At 49.0% G+C, this 12,147-nt stretch overlaps 1 non-coding gene across 1 annotated transcript; it reads left to right on the top strand.

Annotated features, from left to right (window-relative positions):
• Positions 1 to 404: 404 nt before the first annotated feature.
• Trnag-gcc lies at positions 405 to 475 on the top strand. The gene has a single exon. It is a non-coding gene; the product is annotated as a tRNA-Gly (tRNA).
• The last annotated feature ends 11,672 nt before the right edge of the window (positions 476 to 12,147 follow it).

Raw genomic sequence — 12,147 nt, 5'->3', positions numbered from 1 at the left:
ACCTGCGACCCTGCACGGGCTCCTCGGGGGCTCCGCTGTAGGAGGCCAACCCCACGCCCGGGTCTCCGTAGGCCCAGCTTCACTCCAGCAGACGAGCCAGACTTCCACCGACCGGCGACGAGCTCCTGCCAAGCTTAAAAGGCACCGGCTCCGGGGAGCTCGCCTCTCACTTCCGCACTGGGAGCCGGAGATCTCGCGACATCTCGCGACAGCGAGCGTTCCCGCCCCGCTGGGGTCAATCCGGGTCAGCGTCCCCTCCACTCCTCCCCATCCCACCCCACCCCCCAATTCTCCCACTGCCTGCTGCTTGTGCTGGTTCCTGGGATCTCAGCCTTTTCATGGACTGGTTTGCATTGGCACGAAGAAGGTAACTAAGGTTGTTTCTCCCGCCATTGCTTCTAACTGCATTGGTGGTTCAGTGGTAGAATTCTCGCCTGCCACGCGGGAGGCCCGGGTTCGATTCCCGGCCAATGCACAGCTTCTCCTTTTTTAAATGGTTTTCTCAAGTCAAAGGAGATCGCATAAACCCTAATGATTCCGACCAGGAGGCGGTGACCTGAGGTCACCCTTGTGCTCTGGGTGCATCACACTGGTCTCTAGCCCATGTAATCTAGTCCTCACAGTAACTCCTACAGAAAAGCCCGTTTTTTCCTCCCCTACTCTTGTAATGGAGCTGGGCAAATGAAGGCTTCCAGGAGCGAAGAAGCCTGCCAAGGCCCATCGATGATCGCTGACAAAAATTAAAACGTGGTCCCCACCTCAGCTCTAAGACCTCGTTTCTGTAGTTCAGCAATTGTCAACAGATCTCTCCGCTTCTTGAATTTCTAGGGAATGCCGTTGCCCAGATTTGGGCCCCCCACAGCCTCAGGAACACATGGAAATCCGGATTTTTTTGCTGTGCAGCTGTAAACAGCTTGCTTAACCATTCTGCCATTCCTTCTCCAGCCGATACACAGAATACGAGTAATTTATCATGGGTATATTGGGTTAGAGGGACGCTCCTTGTTTATTTCATAGTATGCTCTCAGTAAAAAGGAACTAGAGCTATTAATTCTTCTTTGTCCCCTTATGTGTTGTACTTCGTGTGGGAGGTGCTGAAGCCACAAGTGAATGAACGGAGGAAGAAATCAAATATATCTGGCCAGACACCAGCTGGCCGCCACCTCCAACCCACTCAGCTGTTTCCTTTCAGATCTAGTGTCACTCCAAAGGGCTTGAAGAGGGACATGATTGTTTGTATTAGTGTCGCTAAAGTCACATACAGAAAAGTGTGCAAATCTTAAAGGTGCCTGAAATTTTCACAAAATGAACGCAATATGTAGAGTAATACCAATTCCTAGTGCCATGTCCCCTGGTAACCGGTCCTCCCCCTGCAAGGTTAACCACTGTCCTGCCTTCTGATATGAATTTGTTCTGCCTGCTTTTGTAGGACCCTATAGTCTGCACTCTACTGTGACCTCCAAGATCTCCCTGTGTCCTGCCTTCAGGGGAAAGTGGCCCCGGGAGTCGGGAGTCGCCTTTCATGTGGACAGGCCTGCTACCCACCTCCGTGTCTCCTTCTGCCTCTCTGGAATGGGCTGTGTTCTCTGTCACCCCTCCTGCTGCCTGATCCTCTCCGTTGGAGGTGAGAAAGCACTTTAAACATTTTCAAAGCATCCACTGGGGACGTACTGAATGATAGAGTGGCCACGCCCAGCCTATTGGACTCCCATCTTTTATGTGTGGTTGCAGCCCCTCCCCCAGCAAGGCCCCATTCTCCTGTTGATTAGCTGGTGGGGGGCTGGGCGCTGTTCCTGCCAATAGTCTGGTGTTCACTACAGTCCTCCCACCCCACTATACTTGGCTACTCAAGCTGAGACCCTTAATATAGACATTCAAAAGATTCCTGGTATCATGCAGCTTAAAACATATGGCTCAAGAATCCGGAAGTTCCACCAGGAGGAGGCAGTGTTGCCTGACAAAACAAAGTAGCTCTGTCAAGAAGTCCCATTACATAGATGCCATTAAAACCCATGTGCCACTGATAAAAACAGGGCTCCCAGAAATGTAAATATGTAAGTCCTTAGGAGTCCCGCTCAATACAGACCTGAATGTCTGAGTATGACCATTCAGGAGACGAACGAAGACCTTTTGGCATAATATCTTCAGAGTAATTGTAAGCTAAGTATGATGGTATATGTCTGTAATTCCAGTTCCCAGAAAACACAGGCAGGAGTGTGTGGCCATCCTGGAATACACAGGGACCTTGCCTTTAAAAGGAATTCTGAGAGAAGTGGCCAGGATGAAGAGGTGGCTTGTAGGCTAAGAGCAATGGCTGCTCTGGCAGAGCACCCAGGTTCGATTCCCAGCACCCACATTATGACTTGCAATGATGTCTGTACCTCCAGTTCCAGGGGATCTTGTGCCCCCTTCAGGCCTATACTGCGACCAGGCATTCATATGATGCATAGACATAAATGCAGGTAAATACACATACATATATCATATACACATATATCATATGCATATACATCATATACACATATATATATATATATATACAAGTCTTTTCTGTTTGTTTGTTCATTTGTTTGTTTGTTTTGTTTTTTCGAGACAGGGTTTCTCTGTGTAGCCCTGGCTGTCCTGGAACTCACTCTGTAGACCAGGCTGACCTCGAACTCAGAAATCTGCCTGCCTCTGCCTCCCAAGTGCTGGGATTAAAGGTGTGCGCCACCACCACCTGGCATAAGTCTTTTTAATTAAAAAAAAAAAAAATTCCAGAAGTGGGACTGGTAAGATGACTCAGTGGGTAAAAGTGATTGCCTAATGCTACAAGTCTGATGGCCTGAGTTTGAACCCAGAACCTACCCAAAGGTTGAATCAATTTGACAAGGTTGTTCTAAACATACACACACACACACACACACACACACACACAGAGAGAGAGAGAGAGAGAGAGAGAGAGAGAGAGAGAGAGAGAGAATAAAATTAGTATTGAAGGGCTGGAGAGATCTGTAATGGGATCTGATGCCCTCTTCTGGTGTGTTGGAAGACAGCTGCAGTATACTCATATACATAAAATAAATAATTCTTTAAAAATATTATTAATAATTCTGGGAGATGGGTGCTTTTATTTGTATAGCAGAGGCACATAGGGAGGCCAGAAAAGTTGTTTTGTCCCAGGTCATGAGGGTAATGAAAAATAGAATGGTTCCAACCCAGCCACCTCATAGGCAGAGCCCAGAGCGTAGGATCAGCCCGGATCCAAACGGAGGTGATAGTACATAGTTGTGAGGCATGGTTCATAGGAGACCAGCTGCTGGAGGAGCTAAGACAAGCAGGGACGGACACACAGTTGTGCTTCAGAAGAACTGTGTACAAGGGTGAGCATGAAAATGGTTGTGGAAGATGGTGGAGGACCCCAGTGGCATGCCCAAAAGCCTGTGCGTGGATGCACAGGGGAACTTTTAGCTGCTCCGCATCAGATCTGCCACTCTGTGCAAGAGAATTCTCTTAGTGGACATTTCCTTAGGGAAACTGCTCCCCTGGCCCTTGGCAGGAAGGTCACAATCTAAACCAATGCTCCCAGTCAGGACCCTGTATCTTTACAAAGTGACTCACAGAGTCATCAGGTTTATAATTCATCCCAGAAGCAACAATAGGCTGTGTTAGGGATGTAGTAGCTGTTTGATGGGTAGCAGAAGCTGTCTGAGGAATAGCAGTAGCTGTCTGAGGGGTAGCAGTAGCTGGAGTTGTACCTGTAACTATATCTATTAACTGTAGCTGTAGCAATAGTTATAGCCATAGCAGTAACTGTAGCTGTAACTGTGGCTGTAACTGTAGCTGTTTGAGGACTCAGCCACTGCTGCCTGCTCCCCAGTCTCCTGAGACTAGACTTGTTTGAAGTCAGGTGTCTGATTTTTTTGTTTGTTTTTTCAGATCCTACCTACTATCAAGATTAACTTTTGTTTGTTGGTTGGTTTTTAAGACATTCTCAGGGTTGGGGAGATGGGTCAATGCTTAAAAGCACAAGCTGCTCTTCCAGAGGACCTGGGTTCAATTCTCAGCACCCACATAGTACCTCAGAGCTGTCTGTAACTCTAGTTCTAGAGAATCTGACACCCCCACATATTATGCAAAATACCAATGCATGTAAAAATAAAAATAAATCAATTAATAAAAAATTACATTCTCATCTACCCCAGGCTGATCCAGGATGACCTTGAACTTCTGGTTCTCCCATCTCAGCCTCCCAGGTCCTAGTATTACAGTCATGCACCATTATACATAGTTTGATGTGATGCTAGGAATCAAACCCAGGTCTTCAGGTCTACTGTGCAGGCACTCTACCAGTTGAACTCTAGGCCACAAACAGGATTTGCGAGGCTTCCTGTCAACTCTGGGAGTTACTCAATATCATTCAGGGAATTCTTCCTTGTATGTGAATCAGACTCCATTTCTGTTGTCTGCAATTAAGAGCCTTAATTAGTACAAAGATCCATTGAAAGCTTCAGTGGGAGGAAATGGCATGCATGTTATGGAAGAGGAAACTAGAAGGCTCTAATGGCGATGGATTGAAGAGAGAGAAGAGAACAAGGCAGTTGTAAGGTCTGAGAGGTTCAGAGAGCACAGAGTCGGGAGCAGGATGCCCATTGGTGTGACTACGGAAAAGAAAACAGGCAGGTGAGTCCAAGGTAACAGCAACTGTGAGACAGAGCAGCGAGAAGATGATGTTACAAGACAACAAAAGTCATTTACAGAGAACCGACGACTTAAAGGGGACAGGCCCTCATTGACTCAGCAAATATGAAGTGTCTGTTGTATACCAGGGACTGAGAGGCATCCAAAGAAGAATAGCTGTGAAAAAAGGGGGACTCAGTTCTTTGATGAACAAATGCATAGCTAAGTAATGAATCTGCATTAATAAAGCTTGCTTCGGAGTGTTAGACACCCACCAAAACACATCTAGCTGGTGGGTAAAATTTCAGAAAAGATCTTAGGAAGGACAACTGGGCCAAAGACAGAGATTAGCAGTCATTTCCATAGATGTTCACTTATTCATTCATTCAACCATATTTATTGAGCCTCTACTATGTATTCAATTCCATTCCTCGTATTAGAAACACAGAGCTGTGGGTGGAGAGATGGCTCAGTGGTTAAGAGCATTGACTGCTCTTCTAGAGGTCCTGAGTTCAAGTCCCAGCAACCACATGGTGGCTCACAATCATCTGTAGTGTGATCCAATGCCCTCTTTTGGTGTGTCTGAAGACAACTACAGTGTACTCACATAAATAAAATTAAACTTAAATAACTTATTTCATGTGAAAAAATAAAGAAAAGAAACACAGACATACACACATACACACGAGCAAAATTGAGTCTGAGCTTTTGTGGAGTTATTGGCATAGAGAGAAAAGGCACACCATAGACACTTACCTGTGGTGGGCTTGAAGTGAAATGCAGGCCTCTGTGATGCCAGGGTTTTCAATGCAAAGATCTGGAAGGGCAGATGTCACTTCCCAAATAGAAAGGATTCAGGAATTTCCCTAAAGCTCCAAAAGGGAATGGGACCAGTTCCAGCCTTTACCCCATTTCTTTTTGAATCATTTCATCAGAAGTCATGTCGTAGGTAGAGCCAGAGCCAAATGCTGCGTGGCATCCCTATTGTAGGCAAAAGGAGACTATGGAAGAGCAGAGGTTTTGGAAGCCCAGCATGGAGGACTGTAACACCTGTAAGGGGAGTGGATGAAGTGGCAGTGGCAAGAAGAGAGAAAGGAAATACAGAGGGAAAAAAGAGAAAGTGAAAACTATGGTTTGTGGGAGAACTAAAGGTGAAGCCATTGTTTTCTACATGGGTTCATTTTAAACAAATGAAAACTGCTGATAAACCATCACTGACCCACGTAGAAAACAATGATCATATGGCTGGAGAGATGAGATATTGACCAGCACAAAGATAGTTGTTTATATGATAAAACATATTTCTTAATATTGTCCACTGAGAGTTCTGGAGGCAGTGGCACCCCAAGAACAGTGAGCTTATCTAGAATGCAAATATCAGTTTCCACATTTAATTTTCCATCAAGAGGAGAAAAAAAAAGTTGCTTGTCAAAATGACTGGTGTGTGGTTGGGGCAGAGAAAATACCAAGCCATTAAATAAGGAAGTGCTCAGTAAATTCACAGAGACAGAAACCAGCTTGGCAGGTTGAGCAAAGCGAGGGAATTTTAAGCATCGGAATAAATAATAGGGCAATGAGGGAAAGATCTAACATCTGTAGTATTGTTGCCAAAGATGCATAACCCACATCTAATGATGAAGAAACAACAGACAAATCTATATGGAGGAATGTTCTACCATACAACGGGTCTATAATCTTCTAAATTGAACCCGTCGTGAAAGTAAAGCATTGTAATTGTGTCAGAAGGAAGGAAACTGGAAAGAATTCAATAGGATAAATAATCCAAGGCTAGAGCCTTTTGTTACAAAGGACAGCACTGGCCCAAATGAGGAAAGTCTGACAAGGGCTGGGAGTCGGGCAGCATTGGTGCAGCGAGGCTACTTTCCTGATTGGGAACATCATGCCACGTTAGAAGGAGAATGTCTATTTGAAGACCACATATCCTAAAGCATCAGAGATAACAGGGTTACATCTGGGCAACTTACTCGTGTGGTTCAACAAAGGCACATGTTCTCTGTACAATGATTCTAACCTTTCTGTATCTTTCAAGTGGTTTCCAAAGGCAAACATAGGGCTGGCAGTGTATCTCAGTGGTAGATCCTCGCCTAGTATTTGCAAAGTTCTGGATTCAGTCCCTAGTATCTGGAATGCACGAAAGCAGAGAAGAGTAAACAATCCCTGAGACAGAGTGAGGGGAAACCCAGGTAGAAGGACGCCCCAAAACACCTAAAGGGTCATGAGAGAAGGCAGCAGGTCCACACTGGTGCGAAGGTGGAGCAGACTGAAGACCAAAAAGAAAGTATGAGACTTTTAACCAGTTTTTTGTATTGCTCATTGTGACAGCATCTTCATACAGGAAGATAATTACTCCATCATCCCACCCACAGACAACACTGGATATATCCAAACTTAAGGACTGTCTTATTTTTTTTATTACTGTGAAGAGGAACCGTGACTACAGCAACTTACATAAAGGAAGCCATGTAATTGGGGCTGGCTTATACTTCAGGAAGACATGGTGGTGGAGAGGTAGCTGAGAGTTCTATATCTGGATCTATAGGAAGGGAGGTGGGCCAGACAGAGGCAGAGACACAGAAAGACACAGAAAGGTGCGAGGATAAATGTATAAATATAACCGAGCCTATTGAGTGTTGCATGTATGCATGTATTTTTTAGGGCTGACCAGTAGTAATAAAGCTCAGTGGTTAGGAGCAAGAACTACTCTTCCAAGATCTGGGTTTAGGTCCAGCACTCGTGTTGCTGCAGTTAACAACTGCCTCTAACTCCAGTTTCAGAGGATTGACGCCCTCTTCTGGCCTCCGTGCACCATTACACATACAGTTGTTATACACGTCTGTTTAAAAAAAAAAAAAAAAAAGTTCTCTGTAGACTTGTCTGACCTAGAACTAGATATTTAGACTAGGCTAGCCTCAAACTTATAGATACCTAACTGCCTCCCCCTCGAGAGTATTTTAAATCTTTTCAAAAATACAGTGTGATGCTCACTTTTGGAACAAAATATTCATGTATGGAATCATTACGGTGACCAAGTCAAATAGGCTCATTTTCAACAAAGGAAAACTGCTGATAAACAGTGAACAAATTTTAAACCACCAATCATCCCTCAACCGAAATAACTCAGTTCTTGGATACCTGTCCGATTTTCTTACGTTAAAGGGGGACCCTGTCTCGTGCTATTTTTTTTTTTTTGTTAATGTACCCTTCCCCAGTGTAGAGCAAAAACTAAATCGCTAAATCAGCCGCTAAATATACGTCAACCACTTCATTTAAAGGACAGAGCAAGGAATTCCACTGAACAAATATGTCGTTATTTATGTAACCATGTTCCTAATTTAGGACTTTTACATTAAGCTCGGGAAGGCTGGGGGTGGGGACTGATCGTGGGGCGTGGGATGACAGGTCGCACATCCTGAAAGTCAGAGCTTGCGACCTTGTGAGGTTCGGAGATGCTAAGTCACTAGGCTGGGTTTTAGGCACACGTGCAGGCAGAACAGAGGGTCAGCAAGATCGTGTCGGACAGAAAGCAAAGAGCCTGCGTGGCAGAATTTTTGGAACGTGCGAGTCAGAATGTGTGGGGCTTCCAACAGGCAAAGGCGAAGGAATGAGTGGAACCCGAGACCCATGCATCCTGAGCAGAAACCCTGGACCCTCTGCGCAGAAGCGCACGGCACAGGCCCGATAGTTGATGCTTCTCCAGTCCGCACCAACAGAGGGCGCCAGGTCCTCAGTAGTTTGTGGTGGGCGGTTCCCAGCTGCCAACCAGATGTTGTGTAGCAGGACTGCGGGAGGCGCGAAGCTTTACTGGAGCCCCTGCAGACTAGCCCGCAGGATAGAGAGAGAAAGAACGGCAGCGGCCAGGGTGGTGGCAGAACGAGCCAATGGAGTTTCTACAGACTCCCTGATTGTTTTCCTTTGCTGCACAGAAAGAGGGAACCCTTATGCCCAATGAGGGCGCCGTTTTGTGACTTCCACAAAACATCAGTTACTTGCTGGCGGCTGCCCTGTGGTTGGCTCAGCAAAACCAAGCTGGGTCCATTGGTCAGGGCGTGGGGCCAGGAGAGACCCACGCGGCAGCCTGCGGTGGAAAAGAGAATAGGCCGCAGGGGCCTTGAACTTTTTGAGTACACACAGCCTTGGATCCCAGACATTGCAACACACACGCGCACGCACACGCACATGCGCGCGCGCGCGCGCGCGCGACTGCAGCCTGACGTTTCAGATGAGGACCCTGGGTCAAGGACAGCCCCAGGATCTCAACCTCTTGATGTGCCTGCTCTCCCCCACCCCCAGGCTTCCCGGGGTCTCCAAGATAATCCTGCTGTGCAAAGCTGTAATTGTCAGCGGACTGGAAGCCAGGCGGAGGCCGGGCGGGTGGAACAGAGGCGGGCTAGGGGCTTAAATTGCAGGGCAATGGCTAGAAGTCTGGGCTTCAGCGCTACTGGGAGTGGAGTGAGACAGGCCTCTTAGCTCCACAGGCCCGACAAGGAATAGCCAAACGAGGCTTGGTTGATTAATGGAAGCTCCCTCCTTGGAAACAGAGGCCTCGGGGCTTTGAACCCCAAGAAGGGTTCAACAGCAGGAGGAGGACACCTCAGAAGAGCTGGAGTAGGGGAGAGGACAGATTCCAAACTCCCCACCCCAACCTCAGAATCCCTGGTTCATCTTGTCCGAGACTCCTCCCTTGTTCTGACCATCCTCTGCTCCCCTTTCTGCCGCCCCCGTCACCCCCCTTCTCATGTCCCCAGGGCGCTCCCACCCTGGGGAAGAATGTGCCCTTCTAGCTCACCCTTGCCATGGTAACGGCACACCCCCACCCCCGCGCACCACAGCAGCGGGGCCTGGCCCTGCGGGCGGCGTGTAAAGGGGAGTGGGGGGGGGACATCTCCCAGGCCCGCGGACACACCTCGACTGCCCTGGTTGCCATGGCAACCGGGGGCGTTGCGAAGTGCGCAGTCTCGAAACAGCAAAGGGTTCTCTTCCCGTACCCCCTTACTCTTCTAATTTACTCTAGACAGGATTCAGAGAGGGATTCTGGGGTGTCCCAGGTTCTGTCCTCAAGCAACTCAAGCCTTTTCAGAAAGAAAAGGCAGCCCAAGGTTCCCCAGAGGACCTAGCACCTGAATAGGGATCTCCCTGTCACCAGCCTGTCCCCCTCCCCCAGCAGAACCCTAGGCAGACGCTGGCAGCAGGAAGCTGGGAAGGAGGACCGGGAGGTACGCAGGCCCCACAGTGAAGCTGTGATTACAGGGACCTGTCCCTCCCGCCCCCGGCTCCCACTCTCATTAAGTCATTTTTTCCCCTGTTGGAAAGTCCCCGTGCCTTGAGCACAAGGGATGGGGCGACCGCAGGCAGCTGCCGGCAACCACATGAGAGGGGGGGTGGGGAGGGAGGAGGGGGGCTGCGACTGGAGCCTGGCCATCCTCCAGGGTGGAAGGCCCCCTGCCGGAGGCGAGCTGCGGGAGCACTAATTCAGACAAGGATGGAGGGAACTCCGGAATGATGGCCTTGACCATGCTTCTCGCCCAGGTACTCTACAGCTGCCAAATTCTGTCGTTGAATGCTCTTCCCCTTTAAGCACCCTGGTGACTGAAAAGCCAGATGCCTGGGTCCTCATCCAACTCCAGCGGGCCGTTTCTCCCTGACCTCTAACCCCAGCACTACGTCCATCAGTACACCAGTCCCATTTGCTGTTAGTTAGTTCCCTACCTCCCTCCTTTCCCGACATTAGACGTCAGTTCTGCCTTCAGAAAAAAAAAAAAATACATAATCTAATGTCCCTCGGGTCGAAAGTGCCCAGGAGCCAGGGAGGTCTTTTCTTTCTTGGAAGGATCCCTGGTCACTTTCTGTTCCCATTTCAAATTTCACGGGCGGGTGATTCCCGAGTTCTCCAGCCCACCTTCACCCTAAGCTTGCATTAATTTCAGACTTCCATTGCCACTTGTTTCCAACCAGTAGGTTGTTCCAGCTGTAGGCTCCAGCCAGTGTGCATAATCGCAGCACCCACCCTCCCACCTGCATCACCTTTACCTCCTTTTAAGGCATCCCATAGGCCACTCTGCTATTTTGGGGTCCAGCCTGGTGGTCCAGATCAGGGAGGCTGTGTGGTGGTGGCTTGGGGGAAGGATAACTTTGTTCTGGTTCTGACCACTGGAGTCCCTTGAGGCTCAGTGTCCAGTCCCCTGCCCCCACTCTGCCCTAGGCAGCACGTTCTGCAGTGTGCAACTTCCCCCTTATTCCCAAACTCCATCCTGTAACTCACTTCCCCAAGCTCTGAAAGGCAGAGGATGAGGTCAAAGTTAATGCTGTAGTGAGTGCTGCTGGAGAGGGGGGAACCTCTCTCTTTCCCCTCTACTTCCCCCAGCACAACTCTTCCTCCCTAGGATGGGGGGGGAGGGGGGAACCCAGCCCCTAGAGTTCTCTCCAGGATGAACAAGAGGAAAGGAATGAGGCAGGTGTGTCTGTCTGTTCCTGCCTACCCCTCCTCCCTCCCTCCGAGACTCCCACCCACCTGCCTGTGGCAGTATTTGGGGGACGGGGAGGGGGAGAGAAACCCAGGTCTCTACTGAGGCAACAGTACTTGAGCACAGGAGAGGGCCCGATGCCTTAGGCATGCCCAGGGGCTGCTGAAATGCAGCAAACGGCAGGGAGCTGAGAGCAAGTTAGTGGATCCAGTCTTGATCTGGAGAGCCAACAGAGATGTATGGTTTCAGATGTATGGTTTTATCCTCAAGGGATAGGAGCAAGGAAATGTTGGGTGGGGGTGGGTGGGGTCTCTGTGCCAACTGGCCTTTGGGACAAGCCTTTGTCTGCCTGCTCTTGGTTTATCAAGATGGATGCCTTTAGGCGATACATGGAGGCATCCAGTCAGGGCAGTAACATGGAGGCATCCAGTCAGGGAGCAACAGGCCTGGATGAAGTAGATAAACTGTGTAAATCAGGGGGGTCTGTTCTAGAAAGTCATCAGGCTTGAGCCACAGTAAATACAAGCAAGCATACACCCAATTTCTAGCTCAGCAGCATCCTGGTAGAAACAGAAGAACATAAGATGGGGAGGAGTTTTCACCTGCTGACTGACACCTTTAGCTGAGGCTCTGGGGGAATGAGGGGCTGGGGTGGCTTCCTATGCACCCCTAGCCTTCCTGCCTTGACTCCAGAGCCCAGCTCCAGACGGTGAGTCTGCCACCACCCTATTCCCAGCCGCACCTCCTGGCTCCACCTGCTCCCTGGGGCGCTGGCTGGGTTGAGCTGGGTCTTGCCCAGGATTACTTCTCTCAGAGTGCCTCCTGTCTCTGCCATCGGTTGCTGCTGGGCACAGCCACTCCTCGTCCTGGCTTGTGGCAAAGGGCTCAGGTACAAAGTGGGCGGTTAGAATCCTGGCACTGAGGGCTCTGGATCCCTGGGTCCTTCTAGACATCCCTGCTGCTGTCATCCAAACTCAGGCCTCAGCTAGGTATTAATCATGGTCCC

This window comes from Mastomys coucha, unplaced genomic scaffold (genome assembly GCF_008632895.1).
Source record: "Mastomys coucha isolate ucsf_1 unplaced genomic scaffold, UCSF_Mcou_1 pScaffold14, whole genome shotgun sequence".
Lineage (NCBI taxonomy): Eukaryota > Metazoa > Chordata > Mammalia > Rodentia > Muridae > Mastomys > Mastomys coucha.
The sequence above is the reverse complement of the archived record's forward strand: the minus strand, read 5'-3'. Positions and strand labels throughout refer to the sequence as shown.